General features: G+C 45.8%; 39 pseudogenes; all 39 read left to right on the top strand.

Annotated features, from left to right (window-relative positions):
- The first annotated feature begins 339 nt into the window (after positions 1-339).
- On the top strand, positions 340-458 carry LOC132878979 (5S ribosomal RNA; annotated as a pseudogene).
- A 242-nt stretch (positions 459-700) lies between these two features.
- Positions 701-819, top strand: LOC132878978 (5S ribosomal RNA; annotated as a pseudogene).
- A 440-nt stretch (positions 820-1,259) lies between these two features.
- On the top strand, positions 1,260-1,378 carry LOC132878977 (5S ribosomal RNA; annotated as a pseudogene).
- A 242-nt stretch (positions 1,379-1,620) lies between these two features.
- Positions 1,621-1,739, top strand: LOC132878975 (5S ribosomal RNA; annotated as a pseudogene).
- Positions 1,740-2,189: 450 nt separating this feature from the next.
- Positions 2,190-2,308, top strand: LOC132878974 (5S ribosomal RNA; annotated as a pseudogene).
- Positions 2,309-2,550: 242 nt separating this feature from the next.
- Positions 2,551-2,669, top strand: LOC132878973 (5S ribosomal RNA; annotated as a pseudogene).
- A 242-nt stretch (positions 2,670-2,911) lies between these two features.
- Positions 2,912-3,030, top strand: LOC132878972 (5S ribosomal RNA; annotated as a pseudogene).
- Positions 3,031-3,272: 242 nt separating this feature from the next.
- On the top strand, positions 3,273-3,391 carry LOC132878971 (5S ribosomal RNA; annotated as a pseudogene).
- Positions 3,392-3,811: 420 nt separating this feature from the next.
- On the top strand, positions 3,812-3,930 carry LOC132878970 (5S ribosomal RNA; annotated as a pseudogene).
- Positions 3,931-4,172: 242 nt separating this feature from the next.
- On the top strand, positions 4,173-4,291 carry LOC132878968 (5S ribosomal RNA; annotated as a pseudogene).
- A 410-nt stretch (positions 4,292-4,701) lies between these two features.
- On the top strand, positions 4,702-4,820 carry LOC132878967 (5S ribosomal RNA; annotated as a pseudogene).
- Positions 4,821-5,062: 242 nt separating this feature from the next.
- Positions 5,063-5,181, top strand: LOC132878966 (5S ribosomal RNA; annotated as a pseudogene).
- Positions 5,182-5,636: 455 nt separating this feature from the next.
- Positions 5,637-5,755, top strand: LOC132878964 (5S ribosomal RNA; annotated as a pseudogene).
- A 242-nt stretch (positions 5,756-5,997) lies between these two features.
- On the top strand, positions 5,998-6,116 carry LOC132878963 (5S ribosomal RNA; annotated as a pseudogene).
- A 450-nt stretch (positions 6,117-6,566) lies between these two features.
- On the top strand, positions 6,567-6,685 carry LOC132878962 (5S ribosomal RNA; annotated as a pseudogene).
- A 242-nt stretch (positions 6,686-6,927) lies between these two features.
- On the top strand, positions 6,928-7,046 carry LOC132878961 (5S ribosomal RNA; annotated as a pseudogene).
- Positions 7,047-7,486: 440 nt separating this feature from the next.
- On the top strand, positions 7,487-7,605 carry LOC132878960 (5S ribosomal RNA; annotated as a pseudogene).
- A 242-nt stretch (positions 7,606-7,847) lies between these two features.
- Positions 7,848-7,966, top strand: LOC132878959 (5S ribosomal RNA; annotated as a pseudogene).
- Positions 7,967-8,208: 242 nt separating this feature from the next.
- Positions 8,209-8,327, top strand: LOC132878958 (5S ribosomal RNA; annotated as a pseudogene).
- Positions 8,328-8,569: 242 nt separating this feature from the next.
- LOC132878956 (5S ribosomal RNA) lies at positions 8,570-8,688 on the top strand (annotated as a pseudogene).
- Positions 8,689-9,108: 420 nt separating this feature from the next.
- LOC132878955 (5S ribosomal RNA) lies at positions 9,109-9,227 on the top strand (annotated as a pseudogene).
- Positions 9,228-9,469: 242 nt separating this feature from the next.
- On the top strand, positions 9,470-9,588 carry LOC132878954 (5S ribosomal RNA; annotated as a pseudogene).
- Positions 9,589-10,043: 455 nt separating this feature from the next.
- On the top strand, positions 10,044-10,162 carry LOC132878953 (5S ribosomal RNA; annotated as a pseudogene).
- Positions 10,163-10,404: 242 nt separating this feature from the next.
- Positions 10,405-10,523, top strand: LOC132878952 (5S ribosomal RNA; annotated as a pseudogene).
- A 440-nt stretch (positions 10,524-10,963) lies between these two features.
- Positions 10,964-11,082, top strand: LOC132878950 (5S ribosomal RNA; annotated as a pseudogene).
- A 242-nt stretch (positions 11,083-11,324) lies between these two features.
- On the top strand, positions 11,325-11,443 carry LOC132878948 (5S ribosomal RNA; annotated as a pseudogene).
- A 405-nt stretch (positions 11,444-11,848) lies between these two features.
- LOC132878947 (5S ribosomal RNA) lies at positions 11,849-11,967 on the top strand (annotated as a pseudogene).
- Positions 11,968-12,209: 242 nt separating this feature from the next.
- Positions 12,210-12,328, top strand: LOC132878946 (5S ribosomal RNA; annotated as a pseudogene).
- A 445-nt stretch (positions 12,329-12,773) lies between these two features.
- On the top strand, positions 12,774-12,892 carry LOC132878945 (5S ribosomal RNA; annotated as a pseudogene).
- Positions 12,893-13,134: 242 nt separating this feature from the next.
- On the top strand, positions 13,135-13,253 carry LOC132878943 (5S ribosomal RNA; annotated as a pseudogene).
- A 242-nt stretch (positions 13,254-13,495) lies between these two features.
- LOC132878942 (5S ribosomal RNA) lies at positions 13,496-13,614 on the top strand (annotated as a pseudogene).
- Positions 13,615-13,856: 242 nt separating this feature from the next.
- LOC132878941 (5S ribosomal RNA) lies at positions 13,857-13,975 on the top strand (annotated as a pseudogene).
- Positions 13,976-14,435: 460 nt separating this feature from the next.
- On the top strand, positions 14,436-14,554 carry LOC132878940 (5S ribosomal RNA; annotated as a pseudogene).
- Positions 14,555-14,796: 242 nt separating this feature from the next.
- On the top strand, positions 14,797-14,915 carry LOC132878939 (5S ribosomal RNA; annotated as a pseudogene).
- A 425-nt stretch (positions 14,916-15,340) lies between these two features.
- On the top strand, positions 15,341-15,459 carry LOC132878938 (5S ribosomal RNA; annotated as a pseudogene).
- A 242-nt stretch (positions 15,460-15,701) lies between these two features.
- LOC132878937 (5S ribosomal RNA) lies at positions 15,702-15,820 on the top strand (annotated as a pseudogene).
- A 242-nt stretch (positions 15,821-16,062) lies between these two features.
- On the top strand, positions 16,063-16,181 carry LOC132878936 (5S ribosomal RNA; annotated as a pseudogene).
- A 242-nt stretch (positions 16,182-16,423) lies between these two features.
- Positions 16,424-16,542, top strand: LOC132878935 (5S ribosomal RNA; annotated as a pseudogene).
- Positions 16,543-16,992: 450 nt separating this feature from the next.
- Positions 16,993-17,037, top strand: part of LOC132878934 (5S ribosomal RNA) — a 119-nt pseudogene continuing 74 nt past the window's right edge.

Raw genomic sequence — 17,037 nt, 5'->3', positions numbered from 1 at the left:
AAGGCAAGGCAAGGCAAGGCAAGGCAAGGCAAGGCAAGGCAAGGCAAGGCAAGGCAAGGCAAGGCAAGGCAAGGCAAGGCAAGGCGCACATTTCCAGACTGTTGTTTACGTCCAAACCACTCTGACAATGCCTGATCCTGTCTGATCTGAGAAGCTAAACAGAGTTGGGCCTGGTTAGTACTTGAGTGTGAGACTGCCTAGGAATACCAAGTACTGTAAGCATTTTATTTTGTCTCCTTGCAGAAATCTGTTTGAATTTTCCTTCTGCTCGCAAGGCAAGAATTTTCCTTCTGGGCGCAAGGCAAGGCAAGAAAAACGGCACATTTCCAACTAACTGTTGCTTATGGCCAAACCACTCTGACAACGTCTGATCCTGTCTGATCTCAGAAGCTAAACAGAGTTGGGCCTGGTTAGTACTTGAGTGGGAGACTGCCTAGGAATACCAGGTACTGTAAGCATTTTATTTTGTCTTCTTGCAGAAATCGACAATGCCTGATCCTGTCTGATCTGAGAAGCTAAACAGAGTTGGGCCTGGTTAGTACTTGAGTGTGAGACTGCCTAGGAATACCAAGTACTGTAAGCATTTTATTTTGTCTCCTTGCAGAAATCTGTTTGAATTTTCCTTCTGCTCGCAAGGCAAGAATTTTCCTTCTGGGCGCAAGGCAAGGCAAGAAAAACGGCACATTTCCAACTAACTGTTGCTTATGGCCAAACCACTCTGACAACGTCTGATCCTGTCTGATCTCAGAAGCTAAACAGAGTTGGGCCTGGTTAGTACTTGAGTGGGAGACTGCCTAGGAATACCAGGTACTGTAAGCATTTTATTTTGTCTTCTTGCAGAAATCTGTTTGAATTTTCCTTCTGCTCGCAAGGCAAGAATTTTCCTTCTGGGCGCAAGGCAAGGCAAGGCAAGGCAAGGCAAGGCAAGGCAAGGCAAGGCAAGGCAAGGCAAGGCAAGGCAAGGCAAGGCAAGGCAAGGCAAGGCAAGGCAAGGCAAGGCAAGGCGCACATTTCCAGACTGTTGTTTACGTCCAAACCACTCTGACAATGCCTGATCCTGTCTGATCTGAGAAGCTAAACAGAGTTGGGCCTGGTTAGTACTTGAGTGTGAGACTGCCTAGGAATACCAAGTACTGTAAGCATTTTATTTTGTCTCCTTGCAGAAATCTGTTTGAATTTTCCTTCTGCTCGCAAGGCAAGAATTTTCCTTCTGGGCGCAAGGCAAGGCAAGAAAAACGGCACATTTCCAACTAACTGTTGCTTATGGCCAAACCACTCTGACAACGTCTGATCCTGTCTGATCTCAGAAGCTAAACAGAGTTGGGCCTGGTTAGTACTTGAGTGGGAGACTGCCTAGGAATACCAGGTACTGTAAGCATTTTATTTTGTCTTCTTGCAGAAATCGACAATGCCTGATCCTGTCTGATCTGAGAAGCTAAACAGAGTTGGGCCTGGTTAGTACTTGAGTGTGAGACTGCCTAGGAATACCAAGTACTGTAAGCATTTTATTTTGTCTCCTTGCAGAAATCTGTTTGAATTTTCCTTCTGCTCGCAAGGCAAGAATTTTCCTTCTGGGCGCAAGGCAAGGCAAGAAAAATGGCACATTTCCAACTAACTGTTGCTTATGGCCAAACCACTCTGACAACGTCTGATCCTGTCTGATCTCAGAAGCTAAACAGAGTTGGGCCTGGTTAGTACTTGAGTGGGAGACTGCCTAGGAATACCAGGTACTGTAAGCATTTTATTTTGTCTTCTTGCAGAAATCTGTTTGAATTTTCCTTCTGCTCGCAAGGCAAGAATTTTCCTTCTGGGCGCAAGGCAAGGCAAGGCAAGGCAAGGCAAGGCAAGGCAAGGCAAGGCAAGGCAAGGCAAGGCAAGGCAAGGCAAGGCAAGGCAAGGCAAGGCAAGGCAAGGCAAGGCAAGGCAAGGCAAGGCGCACATTTCCAGACTGTTGTTTACGTCCAAACCACTCTGACAATGCCTGATCCTGTCTGATCTGAGAAGCTAAACAGAGTTGGGCCTGGTTAGTACTTGAGTGTGAGACTGCCTAGGAATACCAAGTACTGTAAGCATTTTATTTTGTCTCCTTGCAGAAATCTGTTTGAATTTTCCTTCTGCTCGCAAGGCAAGAATTTTCCTTCTGGGCGCAAGGCAAGGCAAGAAAAACGGCACATTTCCAACTAACTGTTGCTTATGGCCAAACCACTCTGACAACGTCTGATCCTGTCTGATCTCAGAAGCTAAACAGAGTTGGGCCTGGTTAGTACTTGAGTGGGAGACTGCCTAGGAATACCAGGTACTGTAAGCATTTTATTTTGTCTTCTTGCAGAAATCGACAATGCCTGATCCTGTCTGATCTGAGAAGCTAAACAGAGTTGGGCCTGGTTAGTACTTGAGTGTGAGACTGCCTAGGAATACCAAGTACTGTAAGCATTTTATTTTGTCTCCTTGCAGAAATCTGTTTGAATTTTCCTTCTGCTCGCAAGGCAAGAATTTTCCTTCTGGGCGCAAGGCAAGGCAAGAAAAACGGCACATTTCCAACTAACTGTTGCTTATGGCCAAACCACTCTGACAACGTCTGATCCTGTCTGATCTCAGAAGCTAAACAGAGTTGGGCCTGGTTAGTACTTGAGTGGGAGACTGCCTAGGAATACCAGGTACTGTAAGCATTTTATTTTGTCTTCTTGCAGAAATCGACAATGCCTGATCCTGTCTGATCTGAGAAGCTAAACAGAGTTGGGCCTGGTTAGTACTTGAGTGTGAGACTGCCTAGGAATACCAAGTACTGTAAGCATTTTATTTTGTCTCCTTGCAGAAATCTGTTTGAATTTTCCTTCTGCTCGCAAGGCAAGAATTTTCCTTCTGGGCGCAAGGCAAGGCAAGAAAAACGGCACATTTCCAACTAACTGTTGCTTATGGCCAAACCACTCTGACAACGTCTGATCCTGTCTGATCTCAGAAGCTAAACAGAGTTGGGCCTGGTTAGTACTTGAGTGGGAGACTGCCTAGGAATACCAGGTACTGTAAGCATTTTATTTTGTCTTCTTGCAGAAATCGACAATGCCTGATCCTGTCTGATCTGAGAAGCTAAACAGAGTTGGGCCTGGTTAGTACTTGAGTGTGAGACTGCCTAGGAATACCAAGTACTGTAAGCATTTTATTTTGTCTCCTTGCAGAAATCTGTTTGAATTTTCCTTCTGCTCGCAAGGCAAGAATTTTCCTTCTGGGCGCAAGGCAAGGCAAGAAAAACGGCACATTTCCAACTAACTGTTGCTTATGGCCAAACCACTCTGACAACGTCTGATCCTGTCTGATCTCAGAAGCTAAACAGAGTTGGGCCTGGTTAGTACTTGAGTGGGAGACTGCCTAGGAATACCAGGTACTGTAAGCATTTTATTTTGTCTTCTTGCAGAAATCTGTTTGAATTTTCCTTCTGCTCGCAAGGCAAGAATTTTCCTTCTGGGCGCAAGGCAAGGCAAGGCAAGGCAAGGCAAGGCAAGGCAAGGCAAGGCAAGGCAAGGCAAGGCAAGGCAAGGCAAGGCAAGGCAAGGCAAGGCAAGGCGCACATTTCCAGACTGTTGTTTACGTCCAAACCACTCTGACAATGCCTGATCCTGTCTGATCTGAGAAGCTAAACAGAGTTGGGCCTGGTTAGTACTTGAGTGTGAGACTGCCTAGGAATACCAAGTACTGTAAGCATTTTATTTTGTCTCCTTGCAGAAATCTGTTTGAATTTTCCTTCTGCTCGCAAGGCAAGAATTTTCCTTCTGGGCGCAAGGCAAGAAAAACGGCACATTTCCAACTAACTGTTGCTTATGGCCAAACCACTCTGACAACGTCTGATCCTGTCTGATCTCAGAAGCTAAACAGAGTTGGGCCTGGTTAGTACTTGAGTGGGAGACTGCCTAGGAATACCAGGTACTGTAAGCATTTTATTTTGTCTTCTTGCAGAAATCGACAATGCCTGATCCTGTCTGATCTGAGAAGCTAAACAGAGTTGGGCCTGGTTAGTACTTGAGTGTGAGACTGCCTAGGAATACCAAGTACTGTAAGCATTTTATTTTGTCTCCTTGCAGAAATCTGTTTGAATTTTCCTTCTGCTCGCAAGGCAAGAATTTTCCTTCTGGGCGCAAGGCAAGGCAAGAAAAACGGCACATTTCCAACTAACTGTTGCTTATGGCCAAACCACTCTGACAACGTCTGATCCTGTCTGATCTCAGAAGCTAAACAGAGTTGGGCCTGGTTAGTACTTGAGTGGGAGACTGCCTAGGAATACCAGGTACTGTAAGCATTTTATTTTGTCTTCTTGCAGAAATCTGTTTGAATTTTCCTTCTGCTCGCAAGGCAAGAATTTTCCTTCTGGGCGCAAGGCAAGGCAAGGCAAGGCAAGGCAAGGCAAGGCAAGGCAAGGCAAGGCAAGGCAAGGCAAGGCAAGGCAAGGCAAGGCGCACATTTCCAGACTGTTGTTTACGTCCAAACCACTCTGACAATGCCTGATCCTGTCTGATCTGAGAAGCTAAACAGAGTTGGGCCTGGTTAGTACTTGAGTGTGAGACTGCCTAGGAATACCAAGTACTGTAAGCATTTTATTTTGTCTCCTTGCAGAAATCTGTTTGAATTTTCCTTCTGCTCGCAAGGCAAGAATTTTCCTTCTGGGCGCAAGGCAAGGCAAGAAAAACGGCACATTTCCAACTAACTGTTGCTTATGGCCAAACCACTCTGACAACGTCTGATCCTGTCTGATCTCAGAAGCTAAACAGAGTTGGGCCTGGTTAGTACTTGAGTGGGAGACTGCCTAGGAATACCAGGTACTGTAAGCATTTTATTTTGTCTTCTTGCAGAAATCGACAATGCCTGATCCTGTCTGATCTGAGAAGCTAAACAGAGTTGGGCCTGGTTAGTACTTGAGTGTGAGACTGCCTAGGAATACCAAGTACTGTAAGCATTTTATTTTGTCTCCTTGCAGAAATCTGTTTGAATTTTCCTTCTGCTCGCAAGGCAAGAATTTTCCTTCTGGGCGCAAGGCAAGGCAAGAAAAACGGCACATTTCCAACTAACTGTTGCTTATGGCCAAACCACTCTGACAACGTCTGATCCTGTCTGATCTCAGAAGCTAAACAGAGTTGGGCCTGGTTAGTACTTGAGTGGGAGACTGCCTAGGAATACCAGGTACTGTAAGCATTTTATTTTGTCTTCTTGCAGAAATCTGTTTGAATTTTCCTTCTGCTCGCAAGGCAAGAATTTTCCTTCTGGGCGCAAGGCAAGGCAAGGCAAGGCAAGGCAAGGCAAGGCAAGGCAAGGCAAGGCAAGGCAAGGCAAGGCAAGGCAAGGCAAGGCAAGGCAAGGCAAGGCAAGGCAAGGCAAGGCAAGGCAAGGCAAGGCGCACATTTCCAGACTGTTGTTTACGTCCAAACCACTCTGACAATGCCTGATCCTGTCTGATCTGAGAAGCTAAACAGAGTTGGGCCTGGTTAGTACTTGAGTGTGAGACTGCCTAGGAATACCAAGTACTGTAAGCATTTTATTTTGTCTCCTTGCAGAAATCTGTTTGAATTTTCCTTCTGCTCGCAAGGCAAGAATTTTCCTTCTGGGCGCAAGGCAAGGCAAGAAAAACGGCACATTTCCAACTAACTGTTGCTTATGGCCAAACCACTCTGACAACGTCTGATCCTGTCTGATCTCAGAAGCTAAACAGAGTTGGGCCTGGTTAGTACTTGAGTGGGAGACTGCCTAGGAATACCAGGTACTGTAAGCATTTTATTTTGTCTTCTTGCAGAAATCGACAATGCCTGATCCTGTCTGATCTGAGAAGCTAAACAGAGTTGGGCCTGGTTAGTACTTGAGTGTGAGACTGCCTAGGAATACCAAGTACTGTAAGCATTTTATTTTGTCTCCTTGCAGAAATCTGTTTGAATTTTCCTTCTGCTCGCAAGGCAAGAATTTTCCTTCTGGGCGCAAGGCAAGGCAAGAAAAACGGCACATTTCCAACTAACTGTTGCTTATGGCCAAACCACTCTGACAACGTCTGATCCTGTCTGATCTCAGAAGCTAAACAGAGTTGGGCCTGGTTAGTACTTGAGTGGGAGACTGCCTAGGAATACCAGGTACTGTAAGCATTTTATTTTGTCTTCTTGCAGAAATCTGTTTGAATTTTCCTTCTGCTCGCAAGGCAAGAATTTTCCTTCTGGGCGCAAGGCAAGGCAAGGCAAGGCAAGGCAAGGCAAGGCAAGGCAAGGCAAGGCAAGGCAAGGCAAGGCAAGGCAAGGCAAGGCAAGGCAAGGCAAGGCAAGGCAAGGCAAGGCAAGGCAAGGCGCACATTTCCAGACTGTTGTTTACGTCCAAACCACTCTGACAATGCCTGATCCTGTCTGATCTGAGAAGCTAAACAGAGTTGGGCCTGGTTAGTACTTGAGTGTGAGACTGCCTAGGAATACCAAGTACTGTAAGCATTTTATTTTGTCTCCTTGCAGAAATCTGTTTGAATTTTCCTTCTGCTCGCAAGGCAAGAATTTTCCTTCTGGGCGCAAGGCAAGGCAAGAAAAACGGCACATTTCCAACTAACTGTCGCTTATGGCCAAACCACTCTGACAACGTCTGATCCTGTCTGATCTCAGAAGCTAAACAGAGTTGGGCCTGGTTAGTACTTGAGTGGGAGACTGCCTAGGAATACCAGGTACTGTAAGCATTTTATTTTGTCTTCTTGCAGAAATCGACAATGCCTGATCCTGTCTGATCTGAGAAGCTAAACAGAGTTGGGCCTGGTTAGTACTTGAGTGTGAGACTGCCTAGGAATACCAAGTACTGTAAGCATTTTATTTTGTCTCCTTGCAGAAATCTGTTTGAATTTTCCTTCTGCTCGCAAGGCAAGAATTTTCCTTCTGGGCGCAAGGCAAGGCAAGAAAAACGGCACATTTCCAACTAACTGTTGCTTATGGCCAAACCACTCTGACAACGTCTGATCCTGTCTGATCTCAGAAGCTAAACAGAGTTGGGCCTGGTTAGTACTTGAGTGGGAGACTGCCTAGGAATACCAGGTACTGTAAGCATTTTATTTTGTCTTCTTGCAGAAATCTGTTTGAATTTTCCTTCTGCTCGCAAGGCAAGAATTTTCCTTCTGGGCGCAAGGCAAGGCAAGGCAAGGCAAGGCAAGGCAAGGCAAGGCAAGGCAAGGCAAGGCAAGGCAAGGCAAGGCAAGGCAAGGCAAGGCAAGGCAAGGCAAGGCAAGGCAAGGCGCACATTTCCAGACTGTTGTTTACGTCCAAACCACTCTGACAATGCCTGATCCTGTCTGATCTGAGAAGCTAAACAGAGTTGGGCCTGGTTAGTACTTGAGTGTGAGACTGCCTAGGAATACCAAGTACTGTAAGCATTTTATTTTGTCTCCTTGCAGAAATCTGTTTGAATTTTCCTTCTGCTCGCAAGGCAAGAATTTTCCTTCTGGGCGCAAGGCAAGGCAAGAAAAACGGCACATTTCCAACTAACTGTTGCTTATGGCCAAACCACTCTGACAACGTCTGATCCTGTCTGATCTCAGAAGCTAAACAGAGTTGGGCCTGGTTAGTACTTGAGTGGGAGACTGCCTAGGAATACCAGGTACTGTAAGCATTTTATTTTGTCTTCTTGCAGAAATCGACAATGCCTGATCCTGTCTGATCTGAGAAGCTAAACAGAGTTGGGCCTGGTTAGTACTTGAGTGTGAGACTGCCTAGGAATACCAAGTACTGTAAGCATTTTATTTTGTCTCCTTGCAGAAATCTGTTTGAATTTTCCTTCTGCTCGCAAGGCAAGAATTTTCCTTCTGGGCGCAAGGCAAGGCAAGAAAAACGGCACATTTCCAACTAACTGTTGCTTATGGCCAAACCACTCTGACAACGTCTGATCCTGTCTGATCTCAGAAGCTAAACAGAGTTGGGCCTGGTTAGTACTTGAGTGGGAGACTGCCTAGGAATACCAGGTACTGTAAGCATTTTATTTTGTCTTCTTGCAGAAATCGACAATGCCTGATCCTGTCTGATCTGAGAAGCTAAACAGAGTTGGGCCTGGTTAGTACTTGAGTGTGAGACTGCCTAGGAATACCAAGTACTGTAAGCATTTTATTTTGTCTCCTTGCAGAAATCTGTTTGAATTTTCCTTCTGCTCGCAAGGCAAGAATTTTCCTTCTGGGCGCAAGGCAAGGCAAGAAAAACGGCACATTTCCAACTAACTGTTGCTTATGGCCAAACCACTCTGACAACGTCTGATCCTGTCTGATCTCAGAAGCTAAACAGAGTTGGGCCTGGTTAGTACTTGAGTGGGAGACTGCCTAGGAATACCAGGTACTGTAAGCATTTTATTTTGTCTTCTTGCAGAAATCGACAATGCCTGATCCTGTCTGATCTGAGAAGCTAAACAGAGTTGGGCCTGGTTAGTACTTGAGTGTGAGACTGCCTAGGAATACCAAGTACTGTAAGCATTTTATTTTGTCTCCTTGCAGAAATCTGTTTGAATTTTCCTTCTGCTCGCAAGGCAAGAATTTTCCTTCTGGGCGCAAGGCAAGGCAAGAAAAACGGCACATTTCCAACTAACTGTTGCTTATGGCCAAACCACTCTGACAACGTCTGATCCTGTCTGATCTCAGAAGCTAAACAGAGTTGGGCCTGGTTAGTACTTGAGTGGGAGACTGCCTAGGAATACCAGGTACTGTAAGCATTTTATTTTGTCTTCTTGCAGAAATCTGTTTGAATTTTCCTTCTGCTCGCAAGGCAAGAATTTTCCTTCTGGGCGCAAGGCAAGGCAAGGCAAGGCAAGGCAAGGCAAGGCAAGGCAAGGCAAGGCAAGGCAAGGCAAGGCAAGGCAAGGCAAGGCAAGGCAAGGCGCACATTTCCAGACTGTTGTTTACGTCCAAACCACTCTGACAATGCCTGATCCTGTCTGATCTGAGAAGCTAAACAGAGTTGGGCCTGGTTAGTACTTGAGTGTGAGACTGCCTAGGAATACCAAGTACTGTAAGCATTTTATTTTGTCTCCTTGCAGAAATCTGTTTGAATTTTCCTTCTGCTCGCAAGGCAAGAATTTTCCTTCTGGGCGCAAGGCAAGGCAAGAAAAACGGCACATTTCCAACTAACTGTTGCTTATGGCCAAACCACTCTGACAACGTCTGATCCTGTCTGATCTCAGAAGCTAAACAGAGTTGGGCCTGGTTAGTACTTGAGTGGGAGACTGCCTAGGAATACCAGGTACTGTAAGCATTTTATTTTGTCTTCTTGCAGAAATCGACAATGCCTGATCCTGTCTGATCTGAGAAGCTAAACAGAGTTGGGCCTGGTTAGTACTTGAGTGTGAGACTGCCTAGGAATACCAAGTACTGTAAGCATTTTATTTTGTCTCCTTGCAGAAATCTGTTTGAATTTTCCTTCTGCTCGCAAGGCAAGAATTTTCCTTCTGGGCGCAAGGCAAGGCAAGAAAAACGGCACATTTCCAACTAACTGTTGCTTATGGCCAAACCACTCTGACAACGTCTGATCCTGTCTGATCTCAGAAGCTAAACAGAGTTGGGCCTGGTTAGTACTTGAGTGGGAGACTGCCTAGGAATACCAGGTACTGTAAGCATTTTATTTTGTCTTCTTGCAGAAATCTGTTTGAATTTTCCTTCTGCTCGCAAGGCAAGAATTTTCCTTCTGGGCGCAAGGCAAGGCAAGGCAAGGCAAGGCAAGGCAAGGCAAGGCAAGGCAAGGCAAGGCAAGGCAAGGCAAGGCAAGGCAAGGCAAGGCAAGGCAAGGCAAGGCAAGGCAAGGCAAGGCAAGGCAAGGCGCACATTTCCAGACTGTTGTTTACGTCCAAACCACTCTGACAATGCCTGATCCTGTCTGATCTGAGAAGCTAAACAGAGTTGGGCCTGGTTAGTACTTGAGTGTGAGACTGCCTAGGAATACCAAGTACTGTAAGCATTTTATTTTGTCTCCTTGCAGAAATCTGTTTGAATTTTCCTTCTGCTCGCAAGGCAAGAATTTTCCTTCTGGGCGCAAGGCAAGGCAAGAAAAACGGCACATTTCCAACTAACTGTTGCTTATGGCCAAACCACTCTGACAACGTCTGATCCTGTCTGATCTCAGAAGCTAAACAGAGTTGGGCCTGGTTAGTACTTGAGTGGGAGACTGCCTAGGAATACCAGGTACTGTAAGCATTTTATTTTGTCTTCTTGCAGAAATCGACAATGCCTGATCCTGTCTGATCTGAGAAGCTAAACAGAGTTGGGCCTGGTTAGTACTTGAGTGTGAGACTGCCTAGGAATACCAAGTACTGTAAGCATTTTATTTTGTCTCCTTGCAGAAATCTGTTTGAATTTTCCTTCTGCTCGCAAGGCAAGAATTTTCCTTCTGGGCGCAAGGCAAGGCAAGAAAAACGGCACATTTCCAACTAACTGTTGCTTATGGCCAAACCACTCTGACAACGTCTGATCCTGTCTGATCTCAGAAGCTAAACAGAGTTGGGCCTGGTTAGTACTTGAGTGGGAGACTGCCTAGGAATACCAGGTACTGTAAGCATTTTATTTTGTCTTCTTGCAGAAATCTGTTTGAATTTTCCTTCTGCTCGCAAGGCAAGAATTTTCCTTCTGGGCGCAAGGCAAGGCAAGGCAAGGCAAGGCAAGGCAAGGCAAGGCAAGGCAAGGCAAGGCAAGGCAAGGCAAGGCAAGGCAAGGCAAGGCAAGGCAAGGCAAGGCAAGGCAAGGCGCACATTTCCAGACTGTTGTTTACGTCCAAACCACTCTGACAATGCCTGATCCTGTCTGATCTGAGAAGCTAAACAGAGTTGGGCCTGGTTAGTACTTGAGTGTGAGACTGCCTAGGAATACCAAGTACTGTAAGCATTTTATTTTGTCTCCTTGCAGAAATCTGTTTGAATTTTCCTTCTGCTCGCAAGGCAAGAATTTTCCTTCTGGGCGCAAGGCAAGGCAAGAAAAACGGCACATTTCCAACTAACTGTTGCTTATGGCCAAACCACTCTGACAACGTCTGATCCTGTCTGATCTCAGAAGCTAAACAGAGTTGGGCCTGGTTAGTACTTGAGTGGGAGACTGCCTAGGAATACCAGGTACTGTAAGCATTTTATTTTGTCTTCTTGCAGAAATCGACAATGCCTGATCCTGTCTGATCTGAGAAGCTAAACAGAGTTGGGCCTGGTTAGTACTTGAGTGTGAGACTGCCTAGGAATACCAAGTACTGTAAGCATTTTATTTTGTCTCCTTGCAGAAATCTGTTTGAATTTTCCTTCTGCTCGCAAGGCAAGAATTTTCCTTCTGGGCGCAAGGCAAGGCAAGAAAAACGGCACATTTCCAACTAACTGTTGCTTATGGCCAAACCACTCTGACAACGTCTGATCCTGTCTGATCTCAGAAGCTAAACAGAGTTGGGCCTGGTTAGTACTTGAGTGGGAGACTGCCTAGGAATACCAGGTACTGTAAGCATTTTATTTTGTCTTCTTGCAGAAATCTGTTTGAATTTTCCTTCTGCTCGCAAGGCAAGAATTTTCCTTCTGGGCGCAAGGCAAGGCAAGGCAAGGCAAGGCAAGGCAAGGCAAGGCAAGGCAAGGCAAGGCAAGGCAAGGCAAGGCAAGGCGCACATTTCCAGACTGTTGTTTACGTCCAAACCACTCTGACAATGCCTGATCCTGTCTGATCTGAGAAGCTAAACAGAGTTGGGCCTGGTTAGTACTTGAGTGTGAGACTGCCTAGGAATACCAAGTACTGTAAGCATTTTATTTTGTCTCCTTGCAGAAATCTGTTTGAATTTTCCTTCTGCTCGCAAGGCAAGAATTTTCCTTCTGGGCGCAAGGCAAGGCAAGAAAAACGGCACATTTCCAACTAACTGTCGCTTATGGCCAAACCACTCTGACAACGTCTGATCCTGTCTGATCTCAGAAGCTAAACAGAGTTGGGCCTGGTTAGTACTTGAGTGGGAGACTGCCTAGGAATACCAGGTACTGTAAGCATTTTATTTTGTCTTCTTGCAGAAATCGACAATGCCTGATCCTGTCTGATCTGAGAAGCTAAACAGAGTTGGGCCTGGTTAGTACTTGAGTGTGAGACTGCCTAGGAATACCAAGTACTGTAAGCATTTTATTTTGTCTCCTTGCAGAAATCTGTTTGAATTTTCCTTCTGCTCGCAAGGCAAGAATTTTCCTTCTGGGCGCAAGGCAAGGCAAGAAAAACGGCACATTTCCAACTAACTGTTGCTTATGGCCAAACCACTCTGACAACGTCTGATCCTGTCTGATCTCAGAAGCTAAACAGAGTTGGGCCTGGTTAGTACTTGAGTGGGAGACTGCCTAGGAATACCAGGTACTGTAAGCATTTTATTTTGTCTTCTTGCAGAAATCTGTTTGAATTTTCCTTCTGCTCGCAAGGCAAGAATTTTCCTTCTGGGCGCAAGGCAAGGCAAGGCAAGGCAAGGCAAGGCAAGGCAAGGCAAGGCAAGGCAAGGCAAGGCAAGGCAAGGCAAGGCAAGGCAAGGCAAGGCAAGGCAAGGCAAGGCAAGGCAAGGCGCACATTTCCAGACTGTTGTTTACGTCCAAACCACTCTGACAATGCCTGATCCTGTCTGATCTGAGAAGCTAAACAGAGTTGGGCCTGGTTAGTACTTGAGTGTGAGACTGCCTAGGAATACCAAGTACTGTAAGCATTTTATTTTGTCTCCTTGCAGAAATCTGTTTGAATTTTCCTTCTGCTCGCAAGGCAAGAATTTTCCTTCTGGGCGCAAGGCAAGGCAAGAAAAACGGCACATTTCCAACTAACTGTTGCTTATGGCCAAACCACTCTGACAACGTCTGATCCTGTCTGATCTCAGAAGCTAAACAGAGTTGGGCCTGGTTAGTACTTGAGTGGGAGACTGCCTAGGAATACCAGGTACTGTAAGCATTTTATTTTGTCTTCTTGCAGAAATCGACAATGCCTGATCCTGTCTGATCTGAGAAGCTAAACAGAGTTGGGCCTGGTTAGTACTTGAGTGTGAGACTGCCTAGGAATACCAAGTACTGTAAGCATTTTATTTTGTCTCCTTGCAGAAATCTGTTTGAATTTTCCTTCTGCTCGCAAGGCAAGAATTTTCCTTCTGGGCGCAAGGCAAGGCAAGAAAAACGGCACATTTCCAACTAACTGTTGCTTATGGCCAAACCACTCTGACAACGTCTGATCCTGTCTGATCTCAGAAGCTAAACAGAGTTGGGCCTGGTTAGTACTTGAGTGGGAGACTGCCTAGGAATACCAGGTACTGTAAGCATTTTATTTTGTCTTCTTGCAGAAATCGACAATGCCTGATCCTGTCTGATCTGAGAAGCTAAACAGAGTTGGGCCTGGTTAGTACTTGAGTGTGAGACTGCCTAGGAATACCAAGTACTGTAAGCATTTTATTTTGTCTCCTTGCAGAAATCTGTTTGAATTTTCCTTCTGCTCGCAAGGCAAGAATTTTCCTTCTGGGCGCAAGGCAAGGCAAGAAAAACGGCACATTTCCAACTAACTGTTGCTTATGGCCAAACCACTCTGACAACGTCTGATCCTGTCTGATCTCAGAAGCTAAACAGAGTTGGGCCTGGTTAGTACTTGAGTGGGAGACTGCCTAGGAATACCAGGTACTGTAAGCATTTTATTTTGTCTTCTTGCAGAAATCGACAATGCCTGATCCTGTCTGATCTGAGAAGCTAAACAGAGTTGGGCCTGGTTAGTACTTGAGTGTGAGACTGCCTAGGAATACCAAGTACTGTAAGCATTTTATTTTGTCTCCTTGCAGAAATCTGTTTGAATTTTCCTTCTGCTCGCAAGGCAAGAATTTTCCTTCTGGGCGCAAGGCAAGGCAAGAAAAACGGCACATTTCCAACTAACTGTTGCTTATGGCCAAACCACTCTGACAACGTCTGATCCTGTCTGATCTCAGAAGCTAAACAGAGTTGGGCCTGGTTAGTACTTGAGTGGGAGACTGCCTAGGAATACCAGGTACTGTAAGCATTTTATTTTGTCTTCTTGCAGAAATCTGTTTGAATTTTCCTTCTGCTCGCAAGGCAAGAATTTTCCTTCTGGGCGCAAGGCAAGGCAAGGCAAGGCAAGGCAAGGCAAGGCAAGGCAAGGCAAGGCAAGGCAAGGCAAGGCAAGGCAAGGCAAGGCAAGGCAAGGCAAGGCAAGGCAAGGCAAGGCAAGGCAAGGCAAGGCAAGGCGCACATTTCCAGACTGTTGTTTACGTCCAAACCACTCTGACAATGCCTGATCCTGTCTGATCTGAGAAGCTAAACAGAGTTGGGCCTGGTTAGTACTTGAGTGTGAGACTGCCTAGGAATACCAAGTACTGTAAGCATTTTATTTTGTCTCCTTGCAGAAATCTGTTTGAATTTTCCTTCTGCTCGCAAGGCAAGAATTTTCCTTCTGGGCGCAAGGCAAGGCAAGAAAAACGGCACATTTCCAACTAACTGTTGCTTATGGCCAAACCACTCTGACAACGTCTGATCCTGTCTGATCTCAGAAGCTAAACAGAGTTGGGCCTGGTTAGTACTTGAGTGGGAGACTGCCTAGGAATACCAGGTACTGTAAGCATTTTATTTTGTCTTCTTGCAGAAATCGACAATGCCTGATCCTGTCTGATCTGAGAAGCTAAACAGAGTTGGGCCTGGTTAGTACTTGAGTGTGAGACTGCCTAGGAATACCAAGTACTGTAAGCATTTTATTTTGTCTCCTTGCAGAAATCTGTTTGAATTTTCCTTCTGCTCGCAAGGCAAGAATTTTCCTTCTGGGCGCAAGGCAAGGCAAGAAAAACGGCACATTTCCAACTAACTGTTGCTTATGGCCAAACCACTCTGACAACGTCTGATCCTGTCTGATCTCAGAAGCTAAACAGAGTTGGGCCTGGTTAGTACTTGAGTGGGAGACTGCCTAGGAATACCAGGTACTGTAAGCATTTTATTTTGTCTTCTTGCAGAAATCTGTTTGAATTTTCCTTCTGCTCGCAAGGCAAGAATTTTCCTTCTGGGCGCAAGGCAAGGCAAGGCAAGGCAAGGCAAGGCAAGGCAAGGCAAGGCAAGGCAAGGCAAGGCAAGGCAAGGCAAGGCAAGGCAAGGCAAGGCAAGGCGCACATTTCCAGACTGTTGTTTACGTCCAAACCACTCTGACAATGCCTGATCCTGTCTGATCTGAGAAGCTAAACAGAGTTGGGCCTGGTTAGTACTTGAGTGTGAGACTGCCTAGGAATACCAAGTACTGTAAGCATTTTATTTTGTCTCCTTGCAGAAATCTGTTTGAATTTTCCTTCTGCTCGCAAGGCAAGAATTTTCCTTCTGGGCGCAAGGCAAGGCAAGAAAAACGGCACATTTCCAACTAACTGTTGCTTATGGCCAAACCACTCTGACAACGTCTGATCCTGTCTGATCTCAGAAGCTAAACAGAGTTGGGCCTGGTTAGTACTTGAGTGGGAGACTGCCTAGGAATACCAGGTACTGTAAGCATTTTATTTTGTCTTCTTGCAGAAATCGACAATGCCTGATCCTGTCTGATCTGAGAAGCTAAACAGAGTTGGGCCTGGTTAGTACTTGAGTGTGAGACTGCCTAGGAATACCAAGTACTGTAAGCATTTTATTTTGTCTCCTTGCAGAAATCTGTTTGAATTTTCCTTCTGCTCGCAAGGCAAGAATTTTCCTTCTGGGCGCAAGGCAAGGCAAGAAAAACGGCACATTTCCAACTAACTGTTGCTTATGGCCAAACCACTCTGACAACGTCTGATCCTGTCTGATCTCAGAAGCTAAACAGAGTTGGGCCTGGTTAGTACTTGAGTGGGAGACTGCCTAGGAATACCAGGTACTGTAAGCATTTTATTTTGTCTTCTTGCAGAAATCGACAATGCCTGATCCTGTCTGATCTGAGAAGCTAAACAGAGTTGGGCCTGGTTAGTACTTGAGTGTGAGACTGCCTAGGAATACCAAGTACTGTAAGCATTTTATTTTGTCTCCTTGCAGAAATCTGTTTGAATTTTCCTTCTGCTCGCAAGGCAAGAATTTTCCTTCTGGGCGCAAGGCAAGGCAAGAAAAACGGCACATTTCCAACTAACTGTTGCTTATGGCCAAACCACTCTGACAACGTCTGATCCTGTCTGATCTCAGAAGCTAAACAGAGTTGGGCCTGGTTAGTACTTGAGTGGGAGACTGCCTAGGAATACCAGGTACTGTAAGCATTTTATTTTGTCTTCTTGCAGAAATCGACAATGCCTGATCCTGTCTGATCTGAGAAGCTAAACAGAGTTGGGCCTGGTTAGTACTTGAGTGTGAGACTGCCTAGGAATACCAAGTACTGTAAGCATTTTATTTTGTCTCCTTGCAGAAATCTGTTTGAATTTTCCTTCTGCTCGCAAGGCAAGAATTTTCCTTCTGGGCGCAAGGCAAGGCAAGAAAAACGGCACATTTCCAACTAACTGTTGCTTATGGCCAAACCACTCTGACAACGTCTGATCCTGTCTGATCTCAGAAGCTAAACAGAGTTGGGCCTGGTTAGTACTTGAGTGGGAGACTGCCTAGGAATACCAGGTACTGTAAGCATTTTATTTTGTCTTCTTGCAGAAATCTGTTTGAATTTTCCTTCTGCTCGCAAGGCAAGAATTTTCCTTCTGGGCGCAAGGCAAGGCAAGGCAAGGCAAGGCAAGGCAAGGCAAGGCAAGGCAAGGCAAGGCAAGGCAAGGCAAGGCAAGGCAAGGCAAGGCAAGGCAAGGCAAGGCAAGGCAAGGCAAGGCAAGGCGCACATTTCCAGACTGTTGTTTACGTCCAAACCACTCTGACAATGCCTGATCCTGTCTGATCTGAGAAGCTAAACAGAGTTGGGCCTGGTTAGTACTTGAGTGTGAGACTGCCTAGGAATACCAAGTACTGTAAGCATTTTATTTTGTCTCCTTGCAGAAATCTGTTTGAATTTTCCTTCTGCTCGCAAGGCAAGAATTTTCCTTCTGGGCGCAAGGCAAGGCAAGAAAAACGGCACATTTCCAACTAACTGTTGCTTATGGCCAAACCACTCTGACAACGTCTGATCCTGTCTGATCT

The sequence above is a fragment of the Neoarius graeffei genome, assembly GCF_027579695.1.
Source record: "Neoarius graeffei isolate fNeoGra1 chromosome 18 unlocalized genomic scaffold, fNeoGra1.pri SUPER_18_unloc_1, whole genome shotgun sequence".
Classification (NCBI taxonomy): domain Eukaryota; kingdom Metazoa; phylum Chordata; class Actinopteri; order Siluriformes; family Ariidae; genus Neoarius; species Neoarius graeffei.
Note: the sequence above shows the minus strand (reverse complement) of the source record. Positions and strands in the feature narration are given on the sequence as shown.